This window comes from Pelophylax lessonae (assembly GCF_965119305.1).
Source record: "Pelophylax lessonae genome assembly, chromosome: 1".
Lineage (NCBI taxonomy): Eukaryota > Metazoa > Chordata > Amphibia > Anura > Ranidae > Pelophylax > Pelophylax lessonae.
The window spans coordinates 284,015,817-284,031,322 of NC_138768.1; the positions used below are offsets into that span (position 1 = coordinate 284,015,817).

General features: G+C 48.5%; 1 protein-coding gene across 1 annotated transcript in view; it reads left to right on the forward strand.

Annotated features, from left to right (window-relative positions):
* The window catches only part of PITPNB (phosphatidylinositol transfer protein beta), a 150,026-nt gene that overhangs the window by 125,429 nt on the left and 9,091 nt on the right, over window positions 1–15,506 (forward strand). The gene's annotated exons all lie outside the window — the stretch shown is intronic.

Below are 15,506 nucleotides of genomic sequence, written 5' to 3' on the forward strand. Positions count from 1 at the left end.
TTGCTGTCCCCTCAAAATAACTCAACACACAGCCATTAATGTCTAAACCAATGGCAACAAAAGTGAGCACACCCCTAAGTGAAGATGTTCAAATTGGGCCCAAAGTGTCAATATTTTGTGTGGCCACCATTATCTTCCAGCACTGCTTTAACCCTTTTGAGCATGGAGTTCATCAGAGCTTCACAGGTTGCCACTGGAGTCCTCTTCCCCTTCTCCATGACAACATCACGGTGCTGGTGTACGTTGGGAGACCTTGCATTTCTCCACCTTCCATTTGAGTATGCCACACAGATGCTTAATAGGGTTTAGGTCTGGAGACATGCTTGGCCAGTCTATCACCTTTACCCTCAGCTTCTTTAGCAAGGTAGTGTTCGTCTTGGAGGTGTGTTTGGGGTCCTTATCATGTTGGAATACTGCCCAGCGGCTCAGTCTCCGAAGGGAGGGGATCATGATCTGCTTCAGTATGTCACAGTACATGTTGGCATTCATGGTTCCCTCAATAAACTGAGCTCCCCAGTGCCGGCAGCACTCATGCAGCCCCAGACCTTGCCACTTCCACCACCATGCTTGACTGAAGTCAAAGCACACTTGTCTTTGTACTCCTTATCCCCTCCACCGTGCTGCAGCTCAGTTACAGGGTCAATCTTCTTATAGCCTAGGCCATCCTTATGTAGAGCAACAATTTTTTTTTTTTTTTTTCAGAGCCTCAGAGAATTCTTTGCCATGAGGTGCCATGTTGAACTTCCAGTGACCAGTATGAGAAAGTGAGAGCCATAATACCAAATTTACCACACTTCTCTCCATTCAAAAAAATTTATAATTTGGCCCAATTTGGACATTTTCACTTTTGTTGCCAGTGGCTTCGACATTAATGACTATGTGTTGAGTTATTTTGAGGGGACAGCAAATTTACACCGTTATACAAGCTGTACACTAACTACTTTACATCGTAGCAAAGTGTAATATTTCTTCAGTGTTGTCACATGAAAAGATAATAAAATATTCACATAAATGTGAGGGGTTTACTCACTTTTGTGAGATACTGTATGTGTGTATGTGTGTGTGTGTGTGTGTGTGTGTGTGTGTATATATATATATATATATATATATATATATATATATATATGTGTGTGTATATGTATATATATATATATATATGTGTGTGTATATATATATATATATATATATATATATATATATATATATATATATATAAATTTTAGGACTTTAGTAAGGGCTTGCTATGGCTCATTAGTTTGTCAAGCCTGATCTATTTGGTCTGCAGCTTCTGCCAAGAGTAGGTTATAGGCTAATTATTAGGGATGCACCGAAATGAAAATTTTGGGCCGAAACCGAAACCGAAAATGCAGGATGCCTTTGGCCGAAAACCGAAACCGAAACCGAAAATGACTTTTTCCCCAAAAAAATTTTAACAGATAGAAGAGGGGCATACACCAAAAACAGGCAGCGACGTACACCTGTCGCTCCCACCCTGTCACAGTATATGTACTGTGATGGGTTGGCAAGAGGTTAATTTAATTACCAATGGTATTTGTATTATGCAGCATGAGGTAACGGTTAATGTATTGCCACTGCTGGTCACTGATGAATTAGTGACCGACCAGTGGCAGTTAATTAACCCCTTTATGCTGCATTAGTGCAACCAGTATCAGTGTTAATTACCACTGGTTGCACTAATGCAGCACAAAGGGGTTAATTAACTGCCACTGGTTGGTCACTAATGCAGTAGTGACAATACATTAACCCCTCATGCTGCATAATACTAATTCCATATGTAAGCTGCCTCAGCATAATGATCAAACAAATAAAAAAAAGCAGTCAATTTTTTATGGTTGCATAAGTGCTCAATGGAACTTGGAAGAACAGAAGGGGGGGGGGGGGGCAGATAGGGGAGACAAGGGAGGGAGATGGGGACAGTGTAATGAAAAGTGTAAATGCAGTGCTCACTCATTCAAGGTCCGAGGACGAGGCAGAGGCTGCATGGCTCAGGTATCATGAGGCTTGGAATGTGTAGCTGCTTGCTGTTCTTCATATTTCCCGCCCACATCCCTCTCTCTGTCCTGCACATACGTCGAGATAGGAGAGTGGGCGGCCCCGGGCAGACACAGAAAACCTGGGGTGGGAGGGGGGAGGAGGATGAGCTGTGTGAGTCTTTCTCCTCTCCTGTCCGTGTCTGGGAGGGGTGAGAACTGCTCGCTGCTGGGCTGTGTGAGAGACGAGGTGTCACAGACGCTCCGCTCGGCTGCAGCCAAATTGAAAAGACTGATTCTCCTATCCTACGGACGGGAGAATCAGGGACTTTTCAAACCTGCGCTGCGCCCTCCTCCTTCCTCACGGCGGCCATTAATTTCGGCACTTTTAACCTATTTTCGGCCGAAATGGGATAGGCTCATTTTCGGCCGAAAATTTCGGTGGCCGAAATTTCGGTGCATCCCTACTAATTATGGACTAGCGTTGGAGTATTAGCAAAGTGAATTGCGCTTTTGGCTTAATTGAAATAAACCGCAGCCCATAGAGGACCTTAATTTCCTACTAAGCAGTATAACTATAGAAAATCTTTTTATTTTCTATAATAAAAAGCTAGTCAAGTTTGTAGTGAGACCACATGGGAGTTTCTATTGCTCATCGAGGCTTATGAAAAACTATTGTTTCTCTTTCATTCCTTGACGGACACAGCTCCTGATTCTTCTTAACTATTGGGTTATGCTGCCCCCTTACACGAGTAGAACTAGGCAGTAAGAAGCTTGAATACGCCTATGGGCAGTCCAAGGGGGTATACACCCACTCTCGGCTATAGGCACTAATTTTTTTTCTGCCTAGTCAGGAGTAAGGACCTAACTCTTTGCTGGGATCTCTGGTCCTGGCAATTTTTTTCATTTTAAATGGAATTTTTTTCCTCCTTTTTAATATTATGTTCACGTGAGAACTACAATCAAGTGCCGGACTTGGTGGCAAAACAGTGGGGTTGTCCAAAACGCAGTGGTTGCTAGGCGTTTTTTGCTTGCGGTATTCTTGGAGTTTACTGCGTTAAAAGTAGACGGTCCCACCTGTAGTGGACTCGCCGGTTTCCAGGTCAAGTTGGGTTACCTTCTGAATGAGGAGTCCCCGACCCTTACAGGTTCAGCTTATAAAGAGGGTGGATGATCTGGCCCACCATATGTGCTCTGTGGCTGGTTCTTCAATTAGGCCAGTAATTACTATTGCCCTGGTGTCGCAAACTCTGACAGACTCGGCTAAGCTTTTACACCAGGACCGGGAGGGAGAACAGCTTCCCCCTGTCTTTGCTGAGCTGGCCATTCCCGTCGGCTCCTAAGCGGCCTCTTCATCTCTCAGGGTCTTAAGACCAGGGATCAAAAAATCAGGGCCTCCACCAGAGGTTCCAAGAGGACCTGGTCTGGCAAGCCACGAGCGGGCTCTTCCAGACCTGTGAACAAAGCTACCTCTGCATGAAGGGTCACCCTCACCCGTATCTGGTTTGGGGGGATGTCTTCGCTGGTTTCCGGATCCATGGACCTCCCTGGACCAGGTTGAAGTTATTCAATCAGGCTACGAGATAGAGTTCGGTCTTGTCCTCCGGAAAGGTTTTTTCCCTTACAACCTGCACCTGTCCCCAGATCGCTTCCGGTGTCTCTTTGGGGCAGTGCCATACTTGTTACTTCAAGGGGTGATTGTTCACATAAACCTTTTTACAGTCCCCAGGAAGAAAGGCAAGTTACGTCTATTTCTGGACCTCAATTCGCTAAGCTGCTTTGTGCGAGTACAGAAGTTCCGCATGGGGTCCATTCACATGGTAGTGGCGTCCCTACTTGGGGGATTTCTTCTCGCTTCTATCGACATAAAGGACGCCTACCTGCACATTCTAGTATATGCTGGTCTCCAGCGCTTCCTCTGCTTTGCCGTGGATGAGGAGCATTATCAGTTTGTGGCGCAGACCTTTGGTCTCACCTCCTCACCTTGGGTCCTCACTCCGGTGCATGCATTGTTTGAGTCAGCTGAGGTACATGGACGATCTTCTTCTGCAAGCGGAGTCTCCCACTGCTTTGATGGACTGACTTTGGACTCGGCCTCAGCCAGTGTTTCTTCGTCTGGAAAAACTCCAGACATTGCAGGAGGCAATTCAGCTTCTGTTGTTCAGCAGACTGCTGGGTGAGACTGGACAAGGAGAGCACATGTTGTAGACACAGTGGATTCCTGCTGAGAGAACAGACTTTCTCTTTCAGTGTGATTGTTGGTGGACCTTAAGGAGGATATTGGAGCTGGCATTCTATTACCATTATACAGAAAAAATTACTGCGCTAACTTAAAAGGTGTGTAAGCAGCTGACACCAATCACTAGACCAAAAAAGTGATAAACCAATGAAAAATATAAAAAATGTGCAGCGCTAGAAAAAGATAATGTCCAACAAAATAAATTGTCCAATCACAGGAAACATTCCACAGGAATGAAAAATACAGTGATAATAAAAAAAGGTCCAACATATATAAATGGTGCAAATCAAATATGTGCAGCAAATCCCGACACCAGTGAAGGTAGAAATTAGATTGCGCTCACCAAATGGATGGGACCCCAAATACCTTATAGTATAGGAGTCAAACGGGCTTAGAGATGATGGAGTGTCCCCACAGTTTTCACCGGTTACAATGGATACCATGCAGATTTCCAGCGGATAAAATCACTCAGATTCCCCTTCAACATGGTGAGTGGTAAATCTGAAAAGAAATGGAGGGACATATAGCGTAATATTGCTAAAACCAATTTATTTTTAAAAAGCTGATACACTTACAGACATCCGTGAAAGGCAGGCATATAAAGTATACAACAGCTGGGCTAACCAAGTCCTCTTTACATGTTTCGGCATAAATGCCTTTTTCAAAAGATAGTCAGCAGGTAGCCAGTACTCATATATATAAAGAAGTAAATTGTTGGGTACACCTGGAGGAAATAGGCATTGGACCGCAGGAAACCGGAAATAAAGCCGGCGTGCGCTCCAAACCTCACTTTGGTATACCGCCAAACAATAAACAAAGTATATTACAAGGGGAGAGTAATAGAAGGAAGTGATGTCATTATGACCAAACAGCAAAAAACGTCTGTAGAGGACGGCATTAGCCGTTGTGCGCTTCAAGCCTCGTTCCAGACTGAAAAACCGGATATGCCGACATCACATCTGGGACTGGGCAGAAATGATGTCAGTGAGGCGCGGCGCGGCGCACCGCTAAACCGGAAGACAGGACGCGCAGAGCGGCCATATAGACAACCAAAAGTGGAGACAGCTAAAACTAGCAACTTTGAAGTTACTGAATAGCGCTAATAAGGGGACAAAATAACGATACAGTTATCATACGATCCATGGCATATCTCCATAATAGGTGATTCATAATATGGGATGACCATAATTAAGGGGACAGAATAACATTACAGTTATCATACGGTCTGCAGCCTATCTCCATATTGGGTGACCCTCAATACAGGATGACCATAATAAATAATGTTAAAAACATCATATATTAAAAACTCAATAAATGTATAATATATACACCAATAAATATGGATGTAGTAATAATATACAGTAAAATGAATAAAATACATGTTGTATAAGAACAAAATAAAATCACATTAAAAGGGAGGGAAATATTCAGCAAAGGAACAAAAATAGCTAAAAAAGCAGATAAGAGTAGGATAATAAACATTGCACTAGGCTGTATTTATGAAAGCGTTTATATCCCACTCTATATTCAACCCAAAGGGATAATAAGATTTCAGGGTATAGATCCAGTACGTCTCTCTCCTATTACGATTTGTGAATGTGAGGAGCCAGATAATTGCTACATACAGTGTGGACCCCGGGAGAACCTTGCCACATGCCTGTCTGACCACTCTTTAATTAGAGGGTCTGCTTGTTCCAGTAAGCGGTTTGTCTGTGTTGAGCACTGTGGTGCAGTGACCTTTGGGTTTAGATCCAATCCTGGGAGTGGGTCCTCTCCTCCATTCTCCTATAGCTTACTCAGAGAGAATTCCCTTCTAGATATACTCTTCATTGGACTTAAGGACTGGCTGTCACATTTCTCTGGAAAGATGATATGCTTTTGAGCACTTCCTTTTATATATTGACTTTTACTAACATCAATTTGTGGCGCTGTACCCCTTTGTTTTAAGGGCTTGTATGCGGGAGCTGGGCCTGATGGTGTCCACCCTTGAGGTGGTCTGTTTGCACAATTCCACACAAGATCTCTACTAAAGAAATTCTGGTGAAATGGGTTAAGGGCCTACGGTCTCTAGCGGTGGCTTCGCTCTCCGGCACTTCGACTGAGAAAATGCTTCTCCCGCCTATACTGGACGGTTGTCTCCATGGATGCCAGCCTGTCCAGGTGGGGAGGCATCCTCAGCACAGATGTGCTCAGGGGGTCTGGACTCTGGCAGAGCCCAGACTGCCGTATGGTGTACTGGAACTCTGAGCAATCAGATTTGTCTGGCTCATTGGAAAATTGCTTTCAGGGGTGTCTGATACAGTACGAATTCTTTCGGACAATGCCACGGCCGTGGTCTATGTTAACCACCAAGGGGTCACAAGAAGTGTCCTGGCCACTCGGTAAGGTGGGTTGACTGGTTCGTTACAGTCCTCTCAAAAAAGGGATTCTGGGTCATTCTAGTGGCTCCAGACTGGCCTCGCTGGTCTTGGTATGTCAGTCTGGTACGGCTGGTCGCCAATGCTCCTTGGGAACTTCCTCTCAGGGAGGATCTGCTGTCCCAAGGACCAATCTTCCATCTTGCTTTACAGTTGCGGGCTTTAACGGCTTGGCTGTTGAATGCCTGGTGCTGAAGGATGGAGGTTTGTTTGAATCAGTGATTCCTATGCTGTTAAAAGCTAGGAAATCTGCCTGTAGTAAGATCTACCCTGGACGTGACCGAATCTATCCCACTGATGATGGGACGTCCAGGGGGGTTGACCGGATCCTTATGGACCTTTTTGGGAGGTAATAAATTACCGGAACCCTAGGGACCGCAGGTACCAAGAAATGTTTCTCCTTTTTGTTAAGGATCTTATCGCGATACCCCTTATTTACCAACTTGGTGAGTTTGGATTTGAACTTGGAGGTGGAATTGCCATTCAGTAGCGAGTAAGTCTCATGATCCGATAGGATCCTCGACATCTCGCCTAGATATGCTGATTTATCCAGAATGACAATCCCACCCCCCTTGTCCGCGGGTCTCACCACAATATCGGTTCTTTCCTCGCTTTGAACCTCCCATCTACATAGAACCTCTTAACATTCAGAGATTCAAGGTCCTTAACCACCAAATCTCTAAAGACCCCCAACGAGGGAGCCAGGGTTCCAGGAGGGTTAAAGAGAGAAGCGTTAGACAAGCCTGAGTGTCTAACACCCTCTCCCAATACCATGCTATCTTTTACAGGATTAGAAAGCAGATAGTGCTTGATATTCAGCTTGCAAGTGTATTTCTGAATGTCCATAAACACTCCAAACTTGTCCAGAGGTTTGGCCGGAGCATGTTTAAGGCCCTGATCCAAAACTAAAAATTCATCATCAGTGAGGCTGGAGCTGCTGAGATTGAATATACCAGCTCCCCTTATACCCTTTTCCTTTTCTGTGCCCCCCCCCCCCCTCTAGTGCCTCTCTTGGATCGATATTGGCATCGTGGTCGTATCGATCCTTTAGAAAAAAAGGAGGGTATCTTTGGGGGTGCTCTGCTCTCCTCGAGGGCTCAAACCATTGGTCCAAAAAATAATTATTCCTATAAGGTGGGCTGAGTATGCTGAGTGATGAACCTGTCATCATGCCAGCTGCACTCGTCCTCCCGATAATCCCCCAGAGGTGAAAACCTATTGTGCATAGGGATATGTTGCTGCTTTCTAGGCTTTTTACCCTTTTTCTTTTTCGATGTTGCCTTTAGAAGGAGGCGGTCTGAAAGGGGCTTGTTGAGAATGGCTATTACCATAGTAGGGAGTGTTATTCCTAGGTTGGTAAGAATCAGAAGACCCGGACCTCCAATGTGCATGCAGTGTGTCTGAACTCACTGCATTATCCTGTCATTCACCTTATGGTGATTCGCAAGGATAAGGTGGTGGTTTGCCTCTGTCTATCATTCCTTCCTATGGTGGTCTCTGATTGTCATTTAATGCCGATATTGTGTTGCCTTCCCTGTGTCCCAGGCCTAAACATCTGAAGGAAATTGCCTTGCATGTCTTGGATGTGGCAATTAGGGTGTACCTGGCAGCTATGGAGTCTTTTAGAAAGTCAAACTCTCTATTTGTGCTCAGACAGACCTCAAAAAGGGTTGTCTGCTTCTTCAGCCACCATTTCCAGATGGATCAGACGGTGGTTCAGGCCTATTGCATCAGGGTCAGGTTCCTCCTTTCCCTTTTTAGGCGCACTTTAATAGGGCGCTTAGTGTCTCCTGGGCTTTCCGTCTTCAAGCGTCAGTGATCCATGTTTGCAGGGCGGCCACCTGGTCGTCGCTGCACATTTTTGCAAAGTTTTTTGTAAAGTGGTTGTGTTGGCATCTGTAGATGCTTCTTTTGGTCACAAGGTTTTACTTGCTGCTATTTAGAGGACTTAATCCTCTTGAGGGTGTATTGTTTTTCAGGTGAGCTCCAGTTGGTTATGGTTGAGCTCTGTTACCTGGTTGGCTATGGTTAGCTTCGAGAATTTTATTCTGTTTTTCCAGCCCTCATGTTTAACAATGGTTTCGGACGCCCCAACGGTTAAGAAGAATCGGGAGCTGTGTCTGTCAGTGAACGAAAGAGAAAATGGGATTTTTGACTTACCGTAAAATCCATTTCTCTGATGTTCATTGACAGACACAGCACCCACCTTTCTGTGAAGTTGGCTTTCTTCTAAACTATCTAACGGGACTGCCTATAGGTGTAGGCAGGAAAAAGCTTGACTAGTGTCCTACTCCTGTGGGGGGCAGTATAACCCAATGGTTAAGAAGAATCGGGAGCTGCGTCCATCAATGAACATCAGAGAAATGGATTTTATGGTAAGTCAAAAATCCCATTTTACTATGTGCCCTTTTTGAAATCATACAGTGGTATGGTGGTAATGCAGAAAAAAATGCAGCTCAGTGTACATGGTATGAACAAGTTTTCCTCAAATTAATCCCCCCTTCCCTCTGTCCCTGGAGTGCAGCCCACCTTGCCCTAATACCCAATTGCTTCTCTTTACATTGTGCTAGCGTACTGTTGCCCTATTTGTTCCCATGCCCTATTTGTTCCCATGACCGCCTTAAACAGAGTATAGCTTACCTATAGGAATTAATGGGGCCACAGTTCACATGACTAATATGAAGAGGTGCCATCCAGAACCTTTTTGAAAGAAGAGAAGTATTGGTGTCACCAATACTTCCAGAAGCCTACTAAGATTGTTATGCATAACTGTGTGTTTTTCTCTTACGTCCTCCGACAGTCGCCGCCTCTTCATATTCGTCACATATGGGGTATTAGACTTTGCTCCGAAGGAGTAGCTAGGCAACAGAATATGTTAACAATAAAGCTTTAACATATCCCACCCTCAAGGGGTGGTCCCCTCAGTCAATACCCTCCTACTTCCTGCAACCATATCTCAGTTTTAATGTCTAGCTTGTCAGGAGTGGCTGGCTCTCTCTGTGCTGGGACTTTTTGTCCCAGACTCTTTCTTCTTTTTGATATTTTGTTTGAGTTTTCTCTCTACCTTTACTTAGCTGTTATTTTTGTCAGCATTAGTTCTTCGGACGAAGAGGATCATGCGGACTGGGTCTCGGGCTGATCCCCCTGGTCGCAGGTCGTGGGTCAGTGGCTTCCCAGTCTGCCATCGAGCGTTCAGCCAGGTAACGCTCCTGGCACGGTGAACGACCCATCCCTGTTCGGTGCAGGGATGATTGGTGAGGTGGCTACCTCACCGGACGCTGTGCGGTTTCTGAACCGCCATTGTGTGCGTCTTGAATTGCTACTCTCCCTGCCTCATGTGCAGCGGCTTGTTCGCCTGTGCGGGTTCCCCACGCCATGTGAGGTAAGTGTATCTATGTGGGGACCTGTCTGTCTGGGGGGGGTCTCAGTCTGGGACTGTGTAACCTGCCTTTAATCACACTGCTTGTCTCCCTATATCTCGGCTGCATGCTGTGGGCTGCAAGGGGGGGGGGGGAGTTGTATGACACTGAGTATGTCAGGCTGGGCAGTGCGAGGAGCTGTGTGCTGTGGGGCATGTTTTTAATGGCATGTTGGGGCATATACAGCGATCGCTGCGGCGATCTAACATGTATCCATATAATGGGATAATATTGTGTGTGATTTTATGCACTGTGGAGCGGCGATTTCGGCGCCAAACGGCGCCATTTTACCGGCGCCCGCTCCGGCCGCATGGTTTACATGCACGGCGGCCATTTTCTTGTAGCCTCCATAGGCTTACATAGAGCGCCCTGGCAGCATCACTTCCTCTCTCCTGGAAGCACCGATCGAGGCAGCAGCAGCAGCGGAGTCTCCTCAGGTTTTATCCTTCTATTCCTGTGTTCCATTGCCTGTATTCAGTCTGTATATTCCCTGTGGGGGTCTCATTGTGCCTGAGTGTGGTGCGGTGGGCTGCGCTTGCCGCGCTTGCTGTAAGGGGGCAGTTAACCCTTGGTTGTCTGGCATACAGGGGCAATGGATTCTCAGGAGGGCAAGTTTCCCACAGTATTGGTGGAAAGCCAGGGGACCGCTGTTTCCCCCCCAGGGGGGGATTTGGCCACTATTGTGGCTGGCCTTGCTGCACAGGTGCAAATGCTGGTGGCTGCTCAATCTACTAAACGGCCCAGAGTTGCTCTGTCCTCTGATTCTGAGGGTGAAGGTGATGGGGCTGTTCTGGCGGGGACCCCCCTATCGGGGTCCCGCTCCTCTCTTGATCTAGTGGGGTCTGAGGTAGAGGCTGAAGTTGAGGGGGTTGATAATTCTCCCCCTGGCTCGCCTGAAGAGCTTGCAATCATGGATGAGTTGATTGCTTCCATTAAGCAGACGCTACGTTTGCAGGACGAGGTGTGTCCCCCAGCTGCCTTGGCGGCTTATGGGACGCAGAGAAAACGCAGGACGCCGCAGGTTTTTCCCTGCAATGCTGATTTTCAGCGCGCTGTTAAGGACCAATGGCGCGATTTGCGCAAGCCTTTTGCGGTACCAAGTAAATTTAAGCTGCGTTATCCTTTCTCGCCTGCCACTGATGAACGGTGGTGTGTGCCTCCGCCAGTGGATCATGCTATTGCGGTTTTGAACAAAGCCACTGCGATCCCTGCAGAGGGATCCCCTGTTTTCCGTGATGCCACGGATAGGAGACTGGAGTCTCTTGCCCGTCATACTTATTCTGTTACGGGTTCTATGCTTAAGGCTCTGTTTGCTTCTCTCATGGCGGCCCAGGCGATCGCAAGTTGGACGCAGATGCTTAGGCGCGTCCTAGTGGCCGATTCGGCCTCGGCGGCGACCCTGGATATGGTGGATCAGATCCACCAGGGTGTCATGTATCTGTGTGATGCGGACCTGGACCTGATTCCGTTGGCCGCGCGTGTGCACAGCGTGGCGGTGTTGTCTCGCCGCCTGGTTTGGTTGAAATGTTGGTCGGTGGACCAATCTTCACGTAAAACCTTAGCCAATCTGCCTTATGATGGGTCTCGCCTTTTTGGGGAGTCCCTGGATGTGTTGATTAAGGGGATTACCGGGGGTAAGAGCACTCTCTTGCCCCATTTTCCCAAGGCTAAGGGGGCTTCTGGGAAGAAGCATGCTCATTTTCGGCCCCCTCAGGGGTCCTTTCGTGCCTTTCGGCCGCACTACAAGGGCAAACCGTTCAAGGGCCAGGGCTCTCAGAAGAAACCCTGGTCTGGGAAACAGAAGTCCGGCCAATCCGGACCTGCGGCCCATAACAGTTCGGCCTGAAGGGGCGCCCTCACCCAGTTTTGGGGTGGGGGGACGCTTGCTCGGTTTTCTTCAGCCCTGGTTGGCCCGTGTGCGGGACAGATGGGTTCTGGAAATCGTTCGATCTGGTTACAAGATCGAGTTTCTCTCTCGGCCAGAGAGCAGATTTTTTCCCTCAAATCTACAACTGTCTCCAGAGCGCCTGCGGGATCTGCACCTGGCGGTGCGGGACCTGAGGGCTCAGGGAGTGGTGGTTCCGGTGCCTCATCGGGACAGATTTCGGGGGTTTTATTCCAATCTGTTCACCGTGCCCAGAAAGGAGGGCAAGGTTCGTCCAATTCTGGACTTGAAAGCTCTGAACCGCTCTGTGCGGGTTCGCAAGTTCCGCATGGAATCCCTGCGCTCGGTGGTGGCTGCCCTGGTTCCGGGGGAATTCATGGCCTCCATCGATTTGAAGGATGCGTATCTTCACATCCCCATATTCGAGGGTCATCAGAGATACCTTCGATTTGCCATTGCGGAGGATCACTACCAGTTTGTGGCGTTGCCCTTTGGGCTCGCCTCGGCTCCGCGGGTCTTCACCAAGGTGCTTGCACCGGTTCTGGCATTATTGAGAGCCCAGGGCATTTCTGTCCTGGGGTATCTGGACGACATTCTGATTCGGTCTGCGACCAGTCAGGGTCTGGAGAAGGACCTGTCTGTCACGATGCAAACTCTGCAGGAGTTCGGTTGGACGATAAATGTTCCAAAGTCGACACTGAGTCCGTCGGTTCGTCTTCCCTATCTGGGAATGATACTGGACTCGGTGCAGGCGAAGGTCTTCCTGCCGGAAGACAAACTCAGGACTCTTCAGGAGGAAGTCAGGTCCCTCAGGGACGTTCCGAACTCGTCTCTGCGGACGTGTATGAGATGTCTGGGATTGATGGTCTCGGCTTTCGAGGCGATTCCTTTCGCGCAGTTTCACACGCGGGGTCTCCAGGCGGAGATCTTGTCCAAGTGGGACGGGCGACCTCAATCTCTGGATCTTCAGATCTCGTTGAGTCATCGCACCAGGGAAAACCTTCTGTGGTGGCTCCAGTCCCCGTTGGTGTCCGGGGGCAAGTCGTTTCGTCCGATCTCGTGGACGATAATCACCACGGATGCCAGCCTGTCGGGCTGGGGTGGTGTTCTGGGCGTTCTGTCCGCCCAGGGGACCTGGTCGGAGGGGGAGTCTTCCCTCCCGATCAACATTCTGGAATTGCGTGCGATAAGGCTCTGTCTTCATCGCTGGACGGACCGGCTGCAGGGCTGCCCGGTTCGGGTGCAGACGGACAATGCCACGGCGGTGGCCTACATCAACCACCAAGGGGGCACCAGGAGTGCCCGAGCGGCTCGAGAAGTGGCCGACATTCTGTCTTGGGCCGAGACTCATGTCCCGGCGATAACGGCGGTTCACATTCCGGGAGTGGAGAACTGGCAGGCGGACTATCTGAGTCGCCAGACCCTGGATCAGGGGGAATGGTCTCTCCACCCGGCTGTCTTCCAGATGTTGTGCGCGAAGTGGGGTCTTCCAGATGTGGACCTGTTCGCGTCTCGCCTCAACTACAAGGTGAAGAGGTTCGTGGCAAGGACGCGCGACCCTCGGGCAGACGCGTCGGACGCGTTAGTGGCCCCGTGGCATCAGTACAGGCTGATGTACGCGTTTCCACCGATTCAGTTGCTGTCCCGGTTCCTTCGCAGGTTACACTCGGAACGCAGCACGGTGATTCTTGTGGCACCGGACTGGCCTCGCCGGTCCTGGTACGCAGACCTCGTGAATCTGGCGGTCGACGCCCCCTGGCGTCTGCCTCTTCGGGACGATCTACTGTCTCAAGGACCGATTTACCATCCTGCTTTACAGTCGCTGGCTTTGACGGCCTGGCTGTTGAGACCGAGGTCCTGAAGGAGAAGGGTCTCTCTCCAGAGGTTGTTCATACCTTGATCACCGCGAGGAAGTCTTCCTCGGGAAAGGTTTATTACCGTACTTGGAAGGCCTATTTTGCCTGGTGTGAGTCCAGGGGGTTTTCACCCCGCACGTACTCGGTTTCCCGTGTGCTGTCTTTCCTTCAGACGGGTGTCGATCAGCGTTTGGCGCTGGCTACGATAAAGGGTCAGGTGTCTGCGCTGGCCGTTCTGTTTCAACGTCCCGTGGCTTCCAACTCCTTGGTTGGCACTTTTATTCAGGGTGTGCGGCATCTGGTTCCTCCTAGGAGGGATCCTTTGCCCCCTTGGGACTTGAATCTAGTCCTGTCTGTGTTACAACGTGCTCCTTTTGAACAGATCAGGGAGATCTCGTTGTCTATGTTGTCCAAAAAGGTCGCCTTTTTGGTGGCGATCACTTCGGCTCGCAGAGTGTCGGAACTGGCGGCTTTGTCCTGCAAGTCTCCGTACCTGGTTGTTCATTTGGATAAGGTGGTCTTGCGACCTAATCCTTCTTTTCTGCCGAAACGAGTTTCGGAATTCCATCTTAACGAGGATATTGTTTTGCCTTCGTTGTGCACGAAGCCTAAACATCCAAAGGAGGTGAGATTGCATTCTCTGGATGTTGTTCGGGCGATTAGGGTTTACCTTAAATCGACTGAGTCTTTTCGAAAGACGGACTCCTTGTTTGTTCTTCCAGAGGGTCCTCGGAAGGGCATGGCGGCTTCCGCCTCTACCATTGCCAAATGGATCAGGCAGACCATTGAACAGGCCTATGCCTTGCAGGGGAAGGTTCCCCCTGTGCCTGTGAAGGCGCACTCTACTAGATCTCTGAGTACGTCTTGGGCCTGTCGTCATGGGGCTTCTGTAGCCCAGGTGTGTAAGGCGGCGACTTGGTCGACCGTACACACTTTCACAAAATTCTACAAAGTAGATGTTCGGGCATCGGCGGATGCTTCCTTTGGCCGCAAGGTTCTTAGTGCGGCTGTTCCCTAGGGTCCCTTGTTGGGGACTCCTGGCTGTTGGGATAAGTTTTGTATCCCCTGGTTTTTTGTCTTTTCCTGGGTTGTTGCTCCTGTTGAGCACTTATTTTTGCTGTTGCCCAGCTGGTTTCCTTCCTTTGGTAAGGTTCCTTTCTTTGATGTGGAGACTGCGTTGCCTTTCGGCGCGGATGCGTTTCCCACCCCTCATGTTTGCACTGCTTTGGGACGTCCCCATATGTGACGAATATGAAGAGGCGGCGACTGTCGGAGGACGTAAGAGAAAACGGAATTTTTGTAAAATCTTACCTGTAAAATTCCTTTCTCTGAGTCCTCCGACAGTCGCCGCCCCCGCCCCTCTTTTGGGGTTTGAATGTATACTCTACTGCTATTCCACTAAAACTGAGATATGGTTGCAGGAAGTAGGAGGGTATTGACTGAGGGGACCACCCCTTGAGGGTGGGATATGTTAAAGCTTTATTGTTAACATATTCTGTTGCCTAGCTACTCCTTCGGAGCAAAGTCTAATACCCCATATGTGACGAATATGAAGAGGCGGCGACTGTCGGAGGACTCAGAGAAAGGAATTTTACAGGTAAGATTTTACAAAAATTCCGTTTTCTTTATGTATTACTTTTCTGCTTGCTACATAATTAAGATTTGATCAAAATTTTTGTCCATTGAGTCAGTCCTCACA